General features: G+C 45.6%; 1 protein-coding gene across 1 annotated transcript in view; it reads right to left on the bottom strand.

The window, feature by feature from the left end:
• Positions 1–22,588, bottom strand: part of LOC126462756 (EGFR adapter protein-like) — an 814,276-nt gene that overhangs the window by 479,622 nt on the left and 312,066 nt on the right. Inside the window, exon 2 of the mRNA XM_050096097.1 lies at positions 18,933–19,010. The gene's annotated coding sequence lies outside the window, so the exon portion shown is untranslated. The remainder of the gene's footprint in view (positions 1–18,932; positions 19,011–22,588) is intronic.

Genomic DNA, 22,588 nt, shown 5'->3' with positions numbered 1-22,588 from the left:
CTGACGCGGAATCCACACCGCACAGCAATACTCCAGAATAGGATGGACAAGCGTAGTGTAAGAGGTCTCTTTAGTAGTCCTTGTAAGCGATCTGCCAAAGAATCGCAGTCTTTGGTTTACTCTGCCCACAACATTATCTATGTGATCGTTCCAATTTAGGTTATTTGTAACTGTAATCCCCAAGTACTTAGTTGAATTTACAGAGTTCAATTTTGTGTGACTTATCGCGTAATCGAAATTTAGTGGATGTCTCTTGGTACTCATGTGAATAACTTTGCACTTTCCTTTACTCAGGGTCAATTGACACTTTTCGCACCATGCAGACACCTTATCTAAATCATTTTGTAATTCGTTTTTGTCATCTGATGACTTTACAAGACGGTAAATGACAGCATCATCTGTAAGCAATCTAAGACGGCTACTCAGATTGTCTCCTATGTCGTTAATATAGATCGGGACAATAGAGGGCCTATAACACTTCCTTGGGGAACGCCGGATATTACTTCTGTTTTACTCTATTACTACGAACTGAGACCTTTCTGACAGGATATCACGAATCCAGTCGCACAACTGAGGCGATATTCCACAGGCACGCAGTTTGGTTAGAAGACGCTTGTAGGAAACGGTGATGAAAGCCTTCTGGAAATCTAAAAATATGGAATCAATTTGACATCCCCTGTCGATAACACTCAGTACTTCATGTGTATAAAGAGCTAGTTGTGTTTTGCAAGAACGATCTTTTCTGAATCCGTTCTGACTGTGTGTCAATTAATCGTTGTCTTCATAACGTTCGAGTACAGTGTATGTTCCAAAACCCTACTGCAAATCAGCCGGCCGCTGCCATCCAGCGGTTCTAGATGCTTCAATCAGGAACCACGCGGCTGCTACTGTGGCAGGTTGGAATGCTGCTTCGGGCATGGATGTGTGTGCTGTCCTTAGGTTAGTTAGGTTTAAGTAGTTCTAAGTCTAGGGGACTGATGACCTCAGATGATAAGTCTAATAGTGCTTAGAGCCATTTGAGTCTATTGCAAATCAAAGTCAGTGATATGGGCCTTTAATTACTCCTACTTCCCTTTTTGGGTATTGGTATGTCTTGTGCAATTTTCCAGTCTTCAGGTACGGACCTTTCTGTGAGCGAGCGGTTGTATATAATTGCTAAGTATGGAGCTATTGTATCAGCTTACTCTGAGAGGAATCTGACTGGTAAACAATCTGGACCGGAAGCCTTGCCTTTATTAAGTGTGTTAAGCTGCTTTGCGACACCCAGGATATCTACTTCTATGTCTTTCATCATGGCAGTTGTTCTCTCTCATGTTGCTAGCAGGAGAACCTGCAACAACAACTTACTGAAATGAATTTTTGATTCAGTCATTTACATACTGACGAGAAGCAAGCTCACTCGGAAACAGAGATCCTGTACAGATGACTGCTGATGTCGGTTACAAAACAAAACAAAAAAAACAAAAACAAAAAAAAAATCATGTCTACAGTCCGACCGCGCATTAGGTAATTAAATAAGTAAATAATCGTCTCATGACACTCTGTATGTGTGCCTGAGCGGCGTTGCGCGAAACAAATGGTTCAAATGGCTCTGAGCACTATGGGACTTAACATCTGAGGTCATCAGTCCCCTAGAACTTAAAACTACTTAAACCTAACTAACCGTAGGACACCACACACATCCATGTCCGAGGCAGGATTCGAACCTGCGACCGTAGCGGTCGCGCGGTTCCAGACGGGAGCGGCTAGAACTGCTCGGCCACAGTGGCCGGCTGCGTGAAACAACAGTACCGTTGTGCATAACTGGCCGAAGGCAATTCTGTAGACCGTATTTTTCTTCGTCGGAAGTGTGAAGGGCATCTGGTCAGGACATCTCCACCTGCCTTCTCTGTTACTTTCTTGTAGTTCATCACAATAAAGAAATAACATTGGTAGTGCGACGAATAGAAGCTGAGGCTACCTTTTACTGAAATTACAATGAAATGAACACCCTTCGCTGCTCACAGGCGTTGACATACGTCAACGGGGACAGATAAAAATGTGTGCCCCGACCGGGACTCGAACCCGAGATCTCCTGCTTACATGGCAGACGCTCTATCCATCTTCTTCTTTTTTTTATTTATATAGATATCAATGTGTGAACATTCATAGTTAATCAAGCCTGGAAAACTAAAACAGAATGAAGACGTCATCGAAGATATGAAACATAAATAACATGAAAAGAAAGCTACCACGTCGTAGTGAGGCTTCCCAGCGACTGCGCCCACTGATCACTGATAAAGATTGTTCAATATATGCTCGTTTGCAGTTCGTTCTGACCTCATCTGCCACTGGCTGGAACATTCCAGCTGCACGGCGGGCTGTGAAAGGCACTCCATAGGTAGTTTGCGAAGCAGTGTCGATATCTGGTATGGCCGGAAATAGCATGATGTCTTTCTTGCAAATAGAGCCAGAAGTCAAGGAAATTCTTGTGTCCGTCACGACAGAGGTAATGGACTGCATGTCCACGTATCCAGGTGACAGAGTTGGTTCGAGTCTTGGGGTAAAATGTCTCATCCGGAAACAATAACGTGCGTGCAGAAATTTGCTCAGGCCTAACTCGCAAGAGATAAGCCAGCATCTGCCGCACTAGGTGCCAAACCGGTTCCGCCTCTCCACAGATGAGGCGGTGCTCGTCAGAATCTACTGTATTACAAACCACACAATTGGGAGATTCTGCCATGTGGATATTGTAGAGACGTTCTTGCGTCACCAGCTTCCCATTAACGACGACGTACCATTGGGAAACAACATCGGAATCAAGCATGGCATCGTGTACAGTCTTCCACACCACGCGCCACCGTACGTCAGGATATTTTAGTTCGACCACATTTAGGGGGCGGCGTTGCAGCATGTCATGATAGAGGTGTCGAGTTGTGGCCATTTGTGGTGTCGTGAGCGCGACACTGCAATAACTTTGTTCTAAATAGAAACGTCCTCTATAAAAGAGGGGCGCTGGGATGTCCTGTAGTGGCACCGGCGCTCTTAGTGAAGCAGGTCGTAGCGCCGTCAGAAGCAGACTCGTGAGGCTCGTAGGACAACGGCGCAGAAGACATAAATGTGAGCTAACATAGAGGGCAATGGCCCTATCATGGACGTTAACTAGGCCGAGACCACCTTTTTCATTGGGGAGGGTAAGAGATACGTATCTGATCTTCAGTAACATACCAGCGGTGACGAAGTTTCCCAGCGCTGCCATAATGCTACGAGCCAAGGGCTTCGGAATGGGTAGCGTTTGGGCGACATGCGGTATGCGGGACGCAAGGTAGACATTGGCATAATACGCCCGCTGAACGATGTTGAGGGATCGCAAGCGCTGATTTGAAATTCCGGTCCTAATTTGGTTAAGAAGGCGTCGATAATTGAGCGTCGACGCGCGTCGCATGTCGTTCATGAAATCTAAGCCCAGGCAGCGTATCACTGAAGCGTAAGGGGGCAATGTGTTCCTGCGGTAGCCCAATCCCGATGCTCAAGGCGACGGACTTCTCAACGTTGATTTGGCTACCAGAAGCTGTACCGTAGGTTGCAATCCAGTCCAAAGCCGCGGCCATGTCGTCAGCTCCACGTATGACGATCATCAAATCATCCGCATATGCGGTGCAACGATAGATGGAGCCGCCGAACTGTATCCCAGTGAGCCTGTCTCGGAGACCACACAACAAGGGTTCTAAGGCCAATGCAAATAACAATGTGGATAATGGACATCCCTGTCGTACTGATCGGCGGATCGGCATGGGTGCCGTCAGTCTTCCATTGACAAGAACTCGAGAAGTTGCACCATGTAGTAGGCGTGTCAACACTGTGATAAAGGGGTCGGGGTATTCCATGCGCCGTAGAACGGCCGTGAGGAAAGTGTGGCCCACACGGTCAAAAGCCTGTCTAAAGTCGATAGACGCGAGGGCTGCCGGCAAACGTCTCACCCGTGCAAGGGAGATGAGATCTCTGTAACGACGTAACTCAGTTCTGATGTTGTTGGATCCCCCCAAGGACGTCTGATCGCCGGACAAGACGTGCAATAGTGTACCGCGAATACGTTCTGATAGCAGCCTCGAAAAGATCTTGAAGTCGCTGTTCAATAACGTTAAGGGACGATAATCGCGGACATGATTCCGTCCCTTCGGCTTATGGATGGGGACAATCAGACCTTCCAAGAACGGTGCGGGCAATGTTATACCCGGGGACATCAATTCCTGACAAATTCCAATCAAACACGGTACCAACAGTTGTTTAAAGGCTCGATAGAACTCTAATGGTAATCCATCGATTCCTGGTGATTTATCGGGAGCACCTTTACCAACGGCGTCGAGCACTTCCTCTGCTGTCAGTTCTCCCAGTAAAGTCGGGACCATGTCTGGCGGAACTGTGCCGTGGACATGTGCTGAAACGGTGTCTACCGTCGCCATATCAGGGAGCACTGCTGAATAAAGTTGAGCGTAATGCCCATAGAAGGCTTCTGCTATATCTGCTTGTTCTACCACGTGTCGACCGTCGTCCGTTATAATGTCGGTTACCAGTGCCCTACGGCGCCTCCTGCGTTCTAGGAGCACGTGGTGCATAGATGGCCTTTCTGATTGTATCATGTCTGGAGCACGCGACCGTATAACAGCGCCTTGTAAATGATGGCGTGCTAAGGAGACGAGCTGCGCTTTCGCGCGACTGACTATGATCTGCCTGTCAGGTGAGTGCTCCATAGCAAGACATTCCCGTAGGACGGCGTAATAAAAGTTTTCCGTGCTGCTCCTCCATGCCGCTGCTTCCGGCCGTAAGCCATGAAGGTGCGCCTAAGAGCAGGCTTCGCACATTCAATCCACCAACTGAGAGTCGATCGGTAACGACCACGACGCTGTAAGGACGCGTTCCACGACTCTTCGACTGCACCTTTACATGCCGGCTCGTCCAGATGGGCGACGTTCAGTTTTCAGGGGGGCCTACTGCGCCACACACGTGCAGGTTGGAGAGCAATGGTGCAAATATAGGCTGTGTGGTCGGTGAATGCAGTGGGCCAGAGCTCTGCTCCTCTCGTCGCCGTCGAAAGGGTGCTTGTGACGTAAATCCTGTCCAACCGACTTGATGAATGGCTTGTATAATGGGTGTAACCAGGAGCGGGCCATGGATGTGGCGCCACGTGTCCATCAGGTGGAGGTCACGCACTAGCATTTCCAATTTCGCACACGGGACGTGATGTGGTTGCTGATCAGACGGAGATAATGTACAGTTAAAATCTCCTCCGATCACCATATCGTCTATGCGGCCCATAAATAGACGCGTAATATCTTCCGAAAAAAAAGCGGGCCCGATCTCTCCGTCTCCCTGATCCTGAAGGGGCATATACATTGATGAGTCGTACATCGTTGACAGTTACTGCCATGGCTCTTGCACTCGGTAAGTACAGTACGTCCGTAGCCGCCAAACCGTCCCGTAGCAGAACAACACACCACAATCGGTAGAAGAGGCGTGGGAGATGTGGGCGGTATATCCGTAGAAGTCAGGGAAACTAGCGACACATACTTCCTGTAAGAGGGCTACGTCGATGTCCACCGCATCAAGCATGCGTTGTAGCATTGTCAGTTTGTGTGGTGCCCTTATCGCGTTGATATTGATTGTGGCAAGGCGAAAGATGTGCTGCCTAGCCTCTTCACCTAGGGTAGACGCCATGGCAATCAAAGCTAACCGCAAGAGATGCCGGACCCACCAAACCCGTTACAAATTATGAGTCTTTCACGCTAGGAGTGGCATCCCCAATGCCGCCCCCTCCCTTGTCACCCGTGCCCTCTTCAGGAAGTTCCTCAACATCGTCCGACCACGGTGGGTGCAACACGTTGCTGTGTAGCTGATCGGCACCTAAATCTCTCTCACGTACGTCGTCTTTGTTAGAGGTAGACGGAGCGCCATCCATCGACGCGACCTGCCGCGTTTGTGGTGCAAGAAGTAACTGGGAACTAGTGGGATTGGCAAGTGAACCGTCTACACCACTTAGATCCTCAGCAGGCACAGCATCCATGCCGTCTGATGAGATGTCACCTTCTTGACCGGCCGTGTGTAGGAGGCAATCGTCAGAAGGGGTCCGCCGACGTCGCTTGCGTCGTCGATGCGAACGTTGCTTTTGAACGTGGACATCCGTATCCGAATGTGGGAGGGAATCCAGCGTCGTATCACCTTCCGCTAGGAAAGCCGCGGTCGAGACAATGCTCGCGTCCACGTTGCTGCTGTTGTTGCTGCTGTTGTTGCTGTGGAGAGGGCGACATATGGGTTGGCACCGAGGGTCCTTCCTCTTCCTCCCTTGGTATTTCTGACGTTGATGGATGTGTCTGATCGCCCGTTTCGTCCTCAACTATGGTGCGCATCGTCGTCTGAGCGTACGTGAGGGGCAGGATTGTCGTCCCCGCCGGGGAAACGGAGTCTCCCACTGGTATCTGCGTAATTCTACGTTGTAAGCAGCTCGATCGAACATGGCCTTCCTGCCCACATCCGGAACAGGTACGCGGTTGACCGTCGTACATGATGATTGCACGACAGCCACCGATGTTCAAATAGGACGGCACATGTTTCTTGAGCTCAAGTTTAATTTGGCGCACACCGTTGTAGACCTTATACGTCGAGAAAATTTGCCACTTTTCTGCAACGTGGCTGATAACATTGCCATATGGTCGGAAGGCGTCCTTGACAACTTCCTCTGGGACCTCGAAGGGGAGCTCAAAAACCCTTACAGTCCTTAGGCCCATGCCTGCATGATCCACCGTCACTGCACCGATATGCCCGTCAGAATGTTTGACTCTGAGAGAGTTCGAGTATTTAGAAACCACTGTCGCGCAGACCTCTGCACTTGTCATTTTAACATAAACCACGCTCGCCGTTATAGAAAAATTTATTCCGACGACAGTCGTCGGATCTAAACTTAGATCGTCGCGTATGAACTGTTCTATTTCATAGGCTCGAGGACGCGCGTGACCTGGTTGGAAAGTAATTTTGATCGTATCGTGGCGCCATGTGTGTGCCATAGTCGCACTGAACTTGGAACAAATACAACTCGCGCCGCGAGAAGGTAAACACAAGCAAGCGCTCACGGTCGCGCACGGCGAGGCGCAGCGGACGTCCTCGCCCCACCGCAGCCGAAAGCAGACTGCATCTGAACCACCGAGGACACAGAGGACAACGCGACTGCAGGGAGTTATCTACATCTACATCTGCATCCATACTCCGCAAGCCACCTGGCGGTGTGTGGCGGAGGGTACCTTGAGTACCTCTATCGGTTCTCCCTTCTATTCCAGTATCGTATTGTTCGTGGAAAGAAGGATTGTTGGTATGCCTCTGTGTGGGCTCTAATCTCTCTGATTTTATCCTCATGGTCTCTTCGCGAGATATACGTAGGAGGGAGCAATATACTGCTTGACTCTTCGGTGAAGGTATGTTCTCGAAACTTTGACAAAAGCCTGTACCGAGCTACTGAGCGTCTCTCCTGCAGAGTCTTCCACTGGAGTTTATCTATCATCTCCGTAACGCTTTCGCGATTACTAAATGATCCTGTAACGAAGCGCGCTGCTCTCCGTTGGATCTTCTCTATATCTTCTATCAACCCTATCTGGTACGGATCCCACACTGCTGAGCAGTATTCAAGCAGTGGGCGAACAAGCGTACTGTAACCTACTTCCTTTGTTTTCGGATTGCATTTCCTTAGGATTCTTCCAATGAATCTCAGTCTGGCATCTGCTTTACCGACGATCAACATTATATGATCATTCCATTTTAAATCACTCCTAATGCGTACTCCCAGATAATTTATGGTATTAACTGCTTCCAGTTGCTGACCTGCTATTTTGTAGCTAAATGATAAAGGATCTACCTTTCTGTGTATTCGCAGCACATTACACTTGTCTACATTGAGATTCAATTGCCATTCCCTGCACCATGCGTCAACTGTCTGGTACGTGTCCTAACCGGTCTGGCAAGTCTGAACCTGCGCGCGATATGTATATACATTCGTAGTGCCCCAGCCCATTATACTCATTACGCGCGGCGCGTTGCCGATTCCCGTAGGAGTTCGGGCACTGTTTGCGCATTCGCACAGAAGAAGAAGATGGTCAAGTGGCCGGTGAGCCTTAACTATATATATACTAAGATGGTATCTGTTCTTTCGGACATGTCCGAAAGAACAGATACCATCTTAGTATATATATATATATATATATATATATATATATATATATATATATATATATATACCTTTTAATGAGCGGGGCGCACTGCTCAGTTTACTTGTTATAAAAGACTGCTCACACAAGGTGAGAAAGCCTACGTGCAGAACAAAGCAAAGTGTGCTCACCTTCGCTATCCAGAAGATCCTTACGTGAAGAAGCCACTCCGTCTCAGGCGTTGAACCACAACTCCTCGTTCCGCAGTGCCAAGGCGCTAGCGACCTAGGAAAGTAGAGGAACAATTTCGTCGAGCTGCAAGGCGGTAACGGCAGTTCCGGCGGCAATAGCCGCAGCAGTTGCAGGCCACGTCCGAGTGCGGTGGCCGCAGGTGGCACGCCGTGTGGGCGGCGGCCAACACATTGCGCCACGCGAGACATGCCGCAGCGCGTGGGCGGGTAGCGTTACATCTGCCTGCTCCTGTTAACGCAGTAGCCAAATCGAGTCGGCCATCAGAGCGCGATATCGCAGTACAGATCAAAACGATAGAGACTAATTGAGCAAGTGGTGGAATATTTTAATAACTACAGTTTTTGTGCCAATATATAACATCCAATTGGATGTGATAATTGATGACGAATACAGAACAAATTATGGCGTTAACATGAAGCTGTAACTCTGGAATCAGGCGATGGAAAGGAAAGGAAATTATGAAATTACTAGTATAGGAAATGAATGTAAGACTTGATGGGCGAATGAACGGATAAAAAGACTCTACCAACAAAAATAATCCGCCATGAAAATCAATCTACCAATAAAACTTTATACAAAACAAGTGCGAATCCGTATCAAACCTGTCTGACACCAGTCGTCGAAGGACTGCTATAATTGCTAAAAGTAGCCACACCGGAAAGGCGTAAGTCACACTAGGATAGTAACTCGTCGAACCACACTACATTCGCTCGGTTCAAAGTGAGATTTTCACTCTGCAGCGTATTATGTGCTGATGTGAAACTTTCTGACACATTAAAACATTGTGCCTAACCGAGACTCGAACTAGGGACATCCGCCTGTAGCGGGCAAGTGATATTCCGACCTTTTTCTTGCTGATCTCATTTTGATCGTTACTGCTGCACCGTTGCATTTGTTTGGGTCGGACGTCTCATGACACCCGTTCAAGTTCATTGTTGACCCATTCACTCAGTGTTTTTTTTTTTATTTTTTTTTTTTCAGAGGACAGCTAACCCTCTGACCAAACACGCTGAACTACTGTGCCAGCGTACAGACTGAGCTACCTTAGCACGACCCACGACCCATTCTGACAGCTTTGCTTCCGCCAGTGCCTCGTCTCCAACCTGGAGGACGCACACTCCGCTGCAGAGTGAATATATCACTCTGGAACACCCCCCAGGTTCGCAGGAGAACTACTGTAAAGTTATGAAAGTTGGAGACGAGGTACTGGCGGTGCTAAAGCCGTGTGGATGAGTCGTGAGACATACTCTTCCGGTGTAGTTTGTTCTGCTGAAGACGTGCAGCTTTATTTGTGACGGTGAGCAAGGTACTCGCTTCCAAATGCCCACTCCCTGCAGCTCTTTTCTTGATGTTCGCTCTAAAACTAGATTCGATGGGCCCCAATCATTGACAGCAGCAGTTCCTCTCGGGGCTGAAACCGACCGCCATTGGCAAGAAGTAACTCGTCTCGAGTGCCTGGCGGTTGAAATAGAGCGAGGTTGTGATTAAACTTTCAACGCCTGAAAGGGCTTATGAAACGCGTGATCGTCGGACAATGAGACATTCTGGAAACATTTGTAAGGACATGCGAAAGAGTAATAACAAATAAACCGTTCAAACAAAAACATTTTCATTTTCACCTGAGACGTTTCAAATCTAGAGCTCCTGGTCGTTACGCAGTTGGGAACGATCGACCAATAATTCGGTTTTCTCCAATCGTGTGACGGAGTGACCGAGTGACCTCACGAGCAAGTGAGGTCGAGCTCCATCGTTCATCAAAACAGCTGAAATGGTTCAAATGGCTCTGAGCACTATGGGACTTAACATCTGAGGTCATCAGTCCCCTAGACTTAGAACTACTTAAACCTAACTAACCTAAGGATATCACATACATCCATACCCGAGGCAGGATTCGAACGTGTCACCGTAGCAGCAACGCGGTTCCGGACTGAAGCGCCTTTAACCGCGCGGTCACAGTGGCCAGCTAAGTCGACTAATCATGAACAGTGCCATGAAGTCATATCACAAAGTGATTCGTTCAGTACTCAGGGGAAACTTCATGAAAATTTGTTAACCTGGGACCGATGACCTCGATGTTTGTTCCCTTCCCCCTAAACAACTAACTTTCGTTGACAGTGACGATCCCCAAATGCGACAATCATGATTGTTGACTGCCCCAGTGACCATAAAGTGTGCTTCATCATTCAAAAAGAACTTCCACGTTCACATGTCTTCAACTTCAAACCTTGCAATAAACGTAAGAGCGGAGTTTACTCGAACGTCTCCATCACATGGCAAAAGTTTGCGAGTAATGTGAAGTTTGTGAAGTTTGTAGGGACACCAATTCATAGCTGTTCACAGCCCTTTTCGAACTGTGGACCATGGGATGTTCAGCTGTCGTGACACATATCGTGTGCTGCTTGAAGATCGCACATTGTGTATAGCTTTATCAGCCATGGCAACAGTAATGTCTTCAACAGTTTGTGGCGCAATTGGCCGTCGGCTTCTCCCAGAAGCAAATCAAATCATTGGCCAACCGTTCCAAACTGTGTCACCGCTAAGATCACCAGATTTGAACCCTCACATGTGGAAATTACAATGTGTTCCTTTCAATGGTTCATTCGTTACTTCTCTTCCGGAAGTCCTTACTAAATTCTCCAAAGAGTTTCATTATCCTGCGATCACTCGATCTTCATGGGAGCCCTCTGAAATAAACTCCGTCCGAACAGGCCTCGGAAGACTCAACGGTATCGACCGACCGCCTGTATCCTCATCCGACAGGCGGCACTGGATGCGGATATTGAAGGACATGTGATCAGCACACCCCTCTCACAACCGTTATCAGCTTTCGTGTCCGAAGCCGCCACTTCTCGATCAAACAGCTCTTCAATCGGCCTCAAAAGGGCTGGGTGCACCCCGCTTCCCAACGGCGTTCGCCAGACTCGGAAGGTGACCCATGCAAGTGCTAGCCAAGCCAGACAGCGCTTAGCTTCGATGATCTGACGGGAACTGGTGTTACCACTGTGGCAAGGCCGCTGGCTTGAGCTTAGTTACAGCTCAAAAAAATGGTTCAAATGGCTCTGAGCACTATGGGACTTAACATCTGAGGTCATCAGTCCCCTAGAACTTAGAACTACTTAAACCTAACTAACCTAAGGACATCACACACATCCTTGCCCGAGGCAGGATTCGAACCTGCGACCGTAGCAGTCGCGCGGTTCCGGACTGCAGCGCCTAGAACCGCACGGCCACCGCGGCCGGCGTTACAGCTCAAACAAAAGTGTAAAAGAGACACAAAGCGCAATGGAAATCGTTGCAAGATAGGCGGAGTTATATTCATAAATCCCCCCAGGATAAATTTTGAGAGTTTAACAGTTAAGCTGCTTTTACTCTTTCCTAATATAAGGATCATTACAATATGATGAGAGAGATTAAGAAGTGATCGCATGAGGCATCAAGTGTCAGTTTGGTAATGGGGGATGTATGGAGGTTGGGGAAGATGTGCGTTGCATTAGTTATGAAGACACTTTTACATGATCGGACTGAAGACCACAACAACAACAAGAAGCGAGATTAGGCGTTCACGGAAGCATACAGGTAGTCAGTTTTCTGTAGTAATAAAAGCGATCGAAATAGGTCACAGAGGGTTTAATATTTGTATGATCTGCCATTTGCCACGTACATTCTGTGAATTGTGGACGTAGATGGGTACATACAACTGTGCTGGGTTTTCCAAGCTGCCAGAACTCAAAGTGGTCCTGCCTGCCATGTCAGGATGACACACGCACGCCGGCCGGCGTGGCCGAGCGGTTCTAGGCCATTAGTCTGGAACCGCGCGACCGCTACGGTTACAGGTTCGAATCCTGCCTCGGGCATGGATGTGTGTGCTGTCCTTAGGTTAGTTAGGTTTAAATAGTTCTAAGTTCTAGGGGACTGATGACCTCAGATGTTAAGTCCCATAGTGCTCAGAGCCTTTTTTTTTTTTTTTTTTTTTGACACACGCAGAGAAGATAAGTGGTGGTCGGATTTTCAGAGGGACCTGTGGTTATGGCCACACCTAGAAACTGAGAGTACAAAAACTTGTCTAAGCGGCAACTGCATACAGGGGATAGGTCTACTAAACAAACAGTGAAGAGTATTGTACCTAGCAGATAGTGCATCTAGAAGCACTTGACTTTTTGGTAGGTACTTCTGTCCAATGACCGGCTTAGAATCACGTAAATGAATTAATTAGTTGTTTATAGCGTCACGTAAGGTATACGGACAAATATATACCCGTACCATTTCCAAGACGAAAAACTTCAAGCATTGCTTAAATAAATAACATATAATACCTCAACTCACTTGCATGCATCTGAACAATGTAGGGGTTGGGGAAACATATGGAAACGCCGCGAGAAAATTACGCTTGTACATAAATGCGTATGCTAGCCAAGCCTGCAGATTGTGCTCTTGCCTCTAACCACGAACGGGACGTTTGCAGTTTTCTCAATATGTTGCACGTTCCAGTCGTGATCAGAACATTGTTCTGTGTAGCTGCCATTGCATTGTGTCGGAATTAAGTAAATTAGAACGTGAACAAATTACTCGTTGGTGCCCTTATAGTGGTGCTTTCGTAACCAAGGTAGCCTAAGTGTTTAGTATTTGAAGAGGCATCGTATCGAAGATTTATACCGCCTGCAAGGAAAGCGGGAAAATATCATCCCCTAAGTCACAACGCGCACGAAAGTGAGTGAGTGATCGTGACGCGTGACGGGCGGTCATTCGAGAGATTTGAGACGAAAAATAAGACAACGATAGCTACATGAGTCACTGAAGAAGTGGAAGTCACACTCGCGAGCGCTGTCAGAACCAAAACAACGCGAAAGGAGCTCCAGATGCAGGGAATTGAAGGGACACCTGAAATTGACACCTGAAATTCCAAAAACACTCATCAGTGATGCAAATGCCCATAGCAGGGAAACGTGTTGTCATAACCATAAAACCCGGTCTATGCAACAATGGAAGAAAGTAATCAGGTCGAATGAGTCTGTATACCACTTCTGGCCGACAGTTATAGCTGGTGGCAGCCATATCGTGGTATTCCTTGGGCCCTTTCGTTACTCTGCAATGCTGCATTACTGCCAAAGGTTATGCGATTACTTTGGCTGCTCAGGTCCACCCCGCGGCACAACGTTGGTTCCCCAGTGGCGATGCTGCATTCCAAGACGACACGATCCCTGATCACACCGTTCGCATTGTCCAGGGTTGGTTTTGTGAGAACGAGGATGAATTGTGGTATCTGCTCTGGGCACCACTGCCACCAGACGTCAGTATTAATGAGGCTTTGTGATCTATTTGGTAGAGAAGGGTGCGTGATCGCTATCCAACTCCATCGTCGTTACCTGCAGATGCATTCACCTGGTTCAGAAGTTCATCTGTGGTGGTCAGCTTTGGGTCACAGCACTCCACCCACCATTTCACCGTATACCATAAATTTTCTATTGGCTACAAGTCTGGCTGACATCTTATACACCAAGAAAGCACGTCCTCGTGTAGCAACATGTGGTCTTGCATTGTCTTGCTGAAAAATGGCGTCTGGTTATCATTCACGTAGGTCACACTGGTAATGACGCCCTGTGCACGTGTCAGCTGTGATTTGACGTTGCACCCAATAGCACCCCATACCATAAGACCTCGAGTTGGCGACGCATGTCTTGTGCGAATGCACCCACTGTGAAGCCACTCACCATGTCTGCGACGAACCAAAATGCGGCCATCATTTTCAAACCAACAGAATCTGGATTCGTCCGAGGCCGGTCTTAGTGACCGAGCGGTTCTAGGCGCTTCAGTTTGGAACCGCGCGACCGCTACGGTTGCAGGTTCGAATCCTGCCTTGGGCATGGATGTGTGTGATGTCCTTAGGTTAGTTAGGTGTAAGTAGTTCTAAGTTCTATGGGACTGATGACCTCAGATGTTGAGTCACATAGGGCTCAGACCCATTTGAACCATTTGATTCGTCCGAAAAACACTGTGTGGCGCTGTTTCTATCCACTGTAACGTCGTTCCATACACCATTGGCGTCAAGCATGTTATTGCACATTCATCATCAAGATAGGCGGAGAAGAGGACGACGTTCACGTATCCCGTGCCGTAATAAATGACGAAAGTCTGTCACCCTTGATAGCGTACGATGTGTTACACTGTTCCACTGTTGCGCCAGAGCCGACGACGATGCTGATCTTTCCTGCAAAGCCATTCGGATGAGGTGTCCATCTTCTCTGGGGGCGGCGCGGGTGGTGTGACATGACCCATCTCGAAGTGTTCTATAGCTTCCCGTGAACCGTTCTGCACACACTGCCGAAGCACTTCGTCCCACATGAACAGCAATTTCCTGTATGTTTGCATCGTATTTTCTCGCGCCAATAATCCGCCCACTTTCAAACTCATTGAGTTCACGGTGTGGTTCGCATATACATCTGCGAGGCATCCTACACGTCTGCTCAAAGCCACACTGATCCGTTATCATAGGTTTATAACGACAGTGAGAGTCGCAGGCACATTTTACCAGTAGGTGGTGTTGCGCCGCGATATCCATGTTGACCTTGAACCAGCGGGTCGACATGGTTCAAGTGCTAATCATTTCTGCACAACGTACTAACGCACATACCCGGTGAATACCAACGTCCTATTTCTAGTCGTCCAAGGTGTTCTGTTTTCTTGGACATGAGTGTGTTCGCAGTTGCGAATACGAAATACCATTAGCTGTATATAAGAATGGCGAAAACGAAAATCTATACAGGACTGGGACTGGAACCTATATTTCCCGCGTTACGCGAGCGGTCTCCTTGAACCATACTAAGTTTGTGTCTGTCCGTCATGTGTCACATCCTGTACTCATACGTTACGTATATTCACGTCCAAGAAGAACATACTTATTATCAGCTGAGGGCCTGGTATTGGCGGTTCAATACGAAACAGGAGTGGCCTGTGTCATTAAGTAGTGTGATGCAAAGTTCCTTCGGATATGCATGCATTCTTAATAACACAGGCACTGCTATTTCGTATTAATCCACGTTCTTGTTCAAGGAAACGTATACCACGTCACAGTTCTGAGCAAATTTACCACGAGTATGTGTTTTCCCAATTATTCACAGCGATGGTTCAAAATGGTTCAAATGGCTCTGAGCACTATGGGACTTAACATCTGTGGTCATCAGTCCCCTAGAACTTAGAACTACTTAAACCTAACTAACCTAAGGACATCACACACATCCATGCCCGAGGCAGGATTCGAACTTGCGACCGTAGCAGTCGCGCGGCTCCGGACTCAGCGCCTAGAACCGCGAGACCACCGCGGCTTCACAGCGATCTTTCACGTCAACTCTACCTGTTCAGAACATTCTTTTGTCAACCGGTTTTCTCAGTATTGTTGTCAGTATCCTGTGTAGTATTTTCATTTTGCTGTTCAGGTTTTCCCAGTTCGTCATCCTAGTGAAGGATGATAACGTAAGGGGGTCGAAGAACTGCGTTAATTCACAAAATACAAATAAAAACACAAAATTTCAAGCAAGTACCTTAATTAGTAATAATGGTATACAGCGCTGAAGAAACGCGGTACGTTTTCGATGATTTCGTAATCTGGCAAAAATTTTCTAGGTGCAAAACATGCAGGTATTCGGTAGTGGGTTTTTACATTTTAAAGTCTTACTGATGCGATGTAAGCGTGGAAATTGGAAATCATGTGATTTACATTACAGTACGTAGATATCACAAGGACAGCACCAGTAAAATGTACGAAGTAATTCGTATACAAAATTTTGTTGTTCAGAACTAAATGCTGAATTCACCTGTCTACAATAAAAATGCTACTGAAGCCGTGTATGTTGCTTTACTTTATCACGCTGTCAGGCTGAACAATGTGTCTATAATCTACAGCGTTCTCTAGCTCTGTTCCATCAGGAATCGGACAGCAAAACGAATTCAAAATGTCTTTCCTTTCTTATACGAAGCTATTTTTTCGGACAGACATGTTTATTAAAACATATTTACTTTTATTACATACTAATTTTAAAAGTTAAGCTGACTGATAAGTTGCGAAATGTTCACTTATTACGACCAAAATTATTTCTCAGAAATTTCTTCCTCAATTTAAGACCTACGTTTGATACTAGTGACTTTTCTTGACCAGGAATGCCCTCTTCGGGCCGGCCGCGGTGGTCTAGCGGTTCTAGGCGCTCAGTCCGGAACCGCGCGACTGCTACGGTCGCAGGTTCGAATCCTGCCTCGGGCATGGATGTGTGTGATGTCCTTAGGTTCGTTAGGTTTAAGTAGTTCTAAGTTCTAGGGGACTGATGACCACAGATGTTAAGTCCCACAGTGCTCAGAGCCATTTTGAACCCTCTTCGGCTGTGCTAGTCTGCTATCTATGTCCTCCTTTCTTCGTCCGTCATGGTTATTCTAACTTATCATAAATTTTGATGTTAAGTTTCTCGCTATTCTCATTTCTCATTACTTTTTCCTTTTTCTGGTTTACTCTCAGTCCATATTCTGTACTCATTAGACTGTTCACTCCGTTCAACAGATCCTGTAATCCTCCTTCACTCTCACTCAGGATAGCAACACCGTCAGCGTATCTTACCAACTCGAATCTTAAGCCCACTGTTGATCCTTTCTTGTATTCCCGGCATTGCGTCTTCAATATAGAGATTAACAGTAAAGGCGAGAGACTGCATCCCTGTCTTATACCATTTTTAATCCGAGCACGTCGCGCTCGGTCTTTGCTCCCTCTGCGTTCTCGTAGGTATTGTGTATCAACCCGTCTTTCCCTACTTTTCTCACAACTTCGATCATTTTGCACCATTTCACATTGTCGAACGCTTTTTCTATGTCGACAAACCATATCAGGGTATTTCGCTTTTTCTTCAGTTTCTGCTACCGTTATCAACCGCGACGTCAGAACTGCCTCTCTGGTGCCTTTGCGTTTCCTGAAACAAACTGATCGTCGCCTAACAGATCCTCAATTTTCTTTTCCATTCTTCAGGACGGATGCAGGAGTGTGAAACTGATTATGCGGTAATCATACAATGTAGGCTTTCACGGCCGGTGTTGTCTTCAGTTAAAACTTCCGAACGACCTCAGAAGATGTCTCCCGCAGATGGAGACGAAACGTCAGGTGGAAATTTTATAATAGACCACGGCCTCTCAGCCCCGAAGTTTTAACTGATTATGCGGTAGTTTTCGCACCTGTTTGCTTTTGCTGTCGTGGGAACTGTGTGGATGATATTTTTCCCAAAGTCTGAAGGTACGTCGCCAATTTCATAAATTCTACACACCAATACTGTTCGGTTGCCATTTAACCAGCTAATTTTAGAAGTTCCGATAGAATGTTGTCTGTCCTTCACGCTTAATTTGATTTTTAGTTTTCCACGCATTTTTAAATTACGGCAAAGATTAGAATAGGTAAAACATTTTATGGTGGGCGTTGGGTGTAATACGTGCGAAGATTAGCCCAAGATCTGTAGTTGAAGGGTACGATTCGATGTAAGACATCAAAATATAAAACATAAAACAAAAAGGCAGGTAACGTTTCCCTTTCGTCATTTGCTCCGTATCACTGTTTCGAATGATCTGTCAGTGAATATCTTCTCCAAAGAATACAATTTGTTCCGCATATATGCCAACAAAAATTGTTAGTTTTTAGCTTTTTGATACTACCACACAAAACTGAAAATTACATAATAAAGAAAGAAAGAAACAGAAAAACAAGATATGCACTATTTTAAAAATACTTCTTATATACTTCAAGATTCTTGACGTGTTGTGCGGTTCCTTCCTCCTTAAAACAGTTTGCACGTTGCGCTTTTCCCAGAATTTCTCTGTCTTCAGGCCTGACAGCAAATATTTACTCGATCGCCTACCAAACAAACACGCCTTAGAGAATATTATACGTGACAACCGACAGAGACAAATTTCGAACAATAAACTGGCACATCAGTTTCCGTTCTTCTGTAATATGTATGTTGATTACTGATTCCTCATAGATAAGTCTACATGTAATTTCAAGACCGAACCGTTTAATAATTTACATTCATTTTATCTTAATTACATGGCTGGAAGAACATGAAAGAAAATCGGCTGATGAGTTGTCACGACCGACAGCAATCTGCGGCATTAGCATACTAATTCGAAATAACGGTTGTCAGATTTCTTAAAATGTTTTCAACAACTGCAATTACATCACTCGAATCAATAAAACAACGTTTCACTCGCTTCAACTTTTTTCATACTAGCCCGACAATTTTCTGTATAATAACAGTCTGAATATAAGGAGCAATCAGATATTTTGTGTCCCCCTAAATGAACCTGTTAGAGGACGGAATAACGTCATCCATATTTCCTCCCTTGTCAAAGATCGATAGTGCGACCACGTACGGTGGGCCCTTTCAAATTATTTTGTTAATTAACACGAGGTTTGTTTAAAGCCTGTTTAATCAACCGGCAAATTAACCTTAAATTACATTCATAAACAGAAATTATAATTTATTTCATTACCTTGATTCAGAAAATGCTCGCAAATATAATGCAAACCAGCTGCTACACCATTAGGGATATTAACTCCAAATCACGTACCTGCAATGGAGAGAAAATTTTCATTAGAACAGATAAAAATTTACAGTGAAGCAGGAAAATTTAAAAATCAAGCTAGCCTTTACAAGTCTAGAAATTACTGTGGATTCATATTCCCAGGACGCCCTCACAAACACTAAAAAGTCTCCCATGGAAATAAATCATTTCCTGAACTAAATCCAAATAACACTTTTTTTCTGTGTTTTAGAGATTAGAAACGGACCGAGTAGAAGTCCAACGGTTAGGCTGTAACGTCAGTGCTATTATACCGGATTCATTTCTTGGCACTGTAGTACCGCGAGTGTAGATAGTCTGCCGTCGTTTTCTACTCGTTGACTTGTACTCTCTCAGTCAATACGTGCAGGAGTTTAAGACCGCGACGTAGAATAGGAGTTTAGTGCAAGATCTTTCTGTCATAGTGTTGCGCGACAGAGCTAAAACCAACTACTCTCAACTCCACATGGCCTCTAACGAAGCTGTGTCTTGTGAGACGGAAATTAGGTGTTGCAATGTATACAGTCGGCTCCTTAAGAGGAAGAATGATGGCTTGAGAAAGTTCAATGTTATACAAACATCAAAAGAAGTTTTGCATCACACCGGTTCCCAGAACGCCTAAGGACAGACGATGACTGAGGATATTGTATCACACAGTCCCTTTCACTGTTCACAAATGTCACTAAACCCGCACAACGATGTAAACAACGATGTATGAGCAACGTCTATTAGACGGAGAGGATCCGATAGCCGATCAGTTCCAGTCATTCCACCAGGAAGGAGGTACACGGCTTGTGTTGTCCGTAGTTCAACCATGCCTAGACGGTGAATATCGCGGTTCGATCGCGTCCGCATTGTTACTTGTCTTCCAACCTTGAAACATTTCGTAAGTCCCAGCTTGGAAGCAAGACTAATTTTTTCCAGCGTAAAACGGTTTTGCAGTAATGAATTAGAATATCTACCAAGTTTCGCTGTCGTAAAATACTTACAGTCCACCTGGACCTTTGTGAGCAACTGCACTTCAGTTGTAACCCCCCAGTACCACAGAGACAAAAACGCGACTGGTGTATGGACAAGGGAGGAAACGTGCATCTACTAGAGCTAACGTATTAATTTTACAACATTGCATTTCTGTAAACGAATTGTGTGGTTTTCACGCGAAATACTGCGACAACTTCCGCTGGAGAACGTTGCAGCGTACCCAGATGAGAAAATGGTACGTAGTAATTATACCGACAACGATGAAACTGCGGCCATCAGTGAGGACTTTGACTGGCACATCTAGAGATGCGCTCTACCAAATCTACAGTTTGTTAGTTTTGGGACACTACGTAAATGACGTAGTAAACGGTAGTATTACCAGTGGCATTGGTAGGACTGGCAGGGAAAGAAATGTAAATGAATGTTTAAAAGATAAAATGGCAGCCGACGAGTTCTTTTCCCTATCGGGTTGGTTCTTTGTTTGCACATAATTAGTCCACTGTGTACTCTATATCCTCACAGAATGTTGTTGTTGTTGTGGTCTTCAGTCCAGAGAGTGGTTTGGTGCAGCTCTCCATGCTACTCTATCCTGTGCAAGCTGGTTCATCTCCCAGCACCTACTTCAACCTACATCCTTCTGAATCTGGTTAGTGTATTCATCTCTTGGTCTCCCTCTACGATTTTTACCCTCCACGCTGTCCTCCAATACTAAATTGGTGATCCATTGATGCCTCAGAACATGTCCTACCAAGCGATCCCTTCTTCTAGTCAAGTTGTGCCACAAATTTCTCTTCTCTCCAATTCTGTTCAATACCTCATCATTAGTTATGTGATCTACCCATTTAATCTTCAGCATTCTTCTGTAGCACCACATTTCGAAAGCTTCTATTCTCTTCTTGTCTAAACTATTTATCGTCTATGTTTCACTTCCATACATGGCTGCAGTCCATACAAATACTTTCAGAAACGACTTCCTGACACTTAAATCTATATTCGATGTTAACAAATTTCTCTTCTTCAGAAACGCTTCCCTTGCCATTGCCAGTCTACATTTTATAACCTGTCTACTTCGACCATCATCAGTTATTTTGCTCCCCAAATAGCAAAACTCATTTTTTACTTTAAGCATCTCATTTCCAAATCTAATTCCCGCAGCATCACCCGATTTAATTCAACTACATTCCATTGTCCTCGTTTTGCTTTTGTTGATGTTCATCTTATATCCTCCTTTCAAGACACTATTCATTCCGTTCAGCTGCTCTTCCCGGTCCTTTGCTGTCTCTGACAGATTTACAAAGTCATAGGCGAACCTCAAAGTTTTTATTTCTTCTCCATGGATTTTAATTCCTACTCCAAACCTTTTTTTTGTTTCCTTTACTGCCGGCTCAATATAAAGATTGAGTAACACCTTTCTATCTCACAGAATATAAATTGTATATATAAGAAATAAAAGTTAGTTGATTAACTTACTTCTGCACTTTTGTGTAACCAAAGCTATTACTCTTGATGTAAGGGCACTTTACATTATTGTTGTTATTTTGCACTCAATAGGCAACAGTTTCCTGTTATTACTGATAAATGTGAAAGATGTTCGTGAATAACAGAAACATATTTTATGTAAGTCTGACGAAGTATTGAAGCAATGTTTGACATATTTATGTTTTGCCGTTAGTTCCATTTTACTCTGTTGTTGAGGAAATCACTTTTTCTAGCAGTATGTAATAAATATGCATTGTTTTCTTCATTTTTACTGCAACATACCCCTGCTTCACGTTACAAATCAACAATTTTCGATTAAAAAACCTAAATAAAACATTGACAATTTCAGTATTGCTATGAGGACATGTTCTCAAGTGAGAGACACAAGGGTAACTGGGTAGAACAAAAATGTTCCATAGGTTAGCTGCAACTCTCTATGCCCTCACTCAGTTTCTACACGGTTCACCATTTCTGGTTATTATGGGAATCTACTCTACTGGCCATTAAAATTGCTACACCAAGAAGAAATGCAGATGATAAACGGGTATTCATTGGACAAATATATTATACTACAAGTGACGTGTGATAACATTCTCACGCAATTTGGGTGCATAGATCCTGAGAAATCAGTACCCATAACAACCACCTCTGGCCGTAATAACGGCCTTGATACGCCTGGACATTGAGTCAAACACAGCTTGGATGGCGTGTACATCTACAGCTGCCCATGCAGCTTCAACACGATACCACAGTTCATCAAGAGTAGTGACTGGCGTATTGTGACGAGCCAGTTGCCCGGCCACCATTGACTAGACGTTTTCAATTGGTGAGAGATCTGGAGAATGTGCTGGCCAGGGCAGCAGTCGAACATTTTCTGTATCCAGAAAGGCCCGTACAGGACCTGCAACATGCGGTCGTGCATTATCCTGCTGAAATGTAGGGTTTCGCAGGGATCGAATGAAGGGTAGAGCCACGGGTCGTAACACATCTGAAATGTAACATCCACTGTTCAACGTACCGTCAATGCGAACAAGACGTGTAACCAATGGCACCTCATACCATCACGCTGGGTTATACGCCAGTATGGCAATGACGAATACACGCTTCCAATGTGCGTTCACCGCGAT

This window comes from Schistocerca serialis, chromosome 1, assembly GCF_023864345.2.
Source record: "Schistocerca serialis cubense isolate TAMUIC-IGC-003099 chromosome 1, iqSchSeri2.2, whole genome shotgun sequence".
Taxonomy (NCBI): Eukaryota; Metazoa; Arthropoda; class Insecta; order Orthoptera; family Acrididae; genus Schistocerca; species Schistocerca serialis.
The sequence above is the reverse complement of the archived record's forward strand: the minus strand, read 5'-3'. Positions and strand labels throughout refer to the sequence as shown.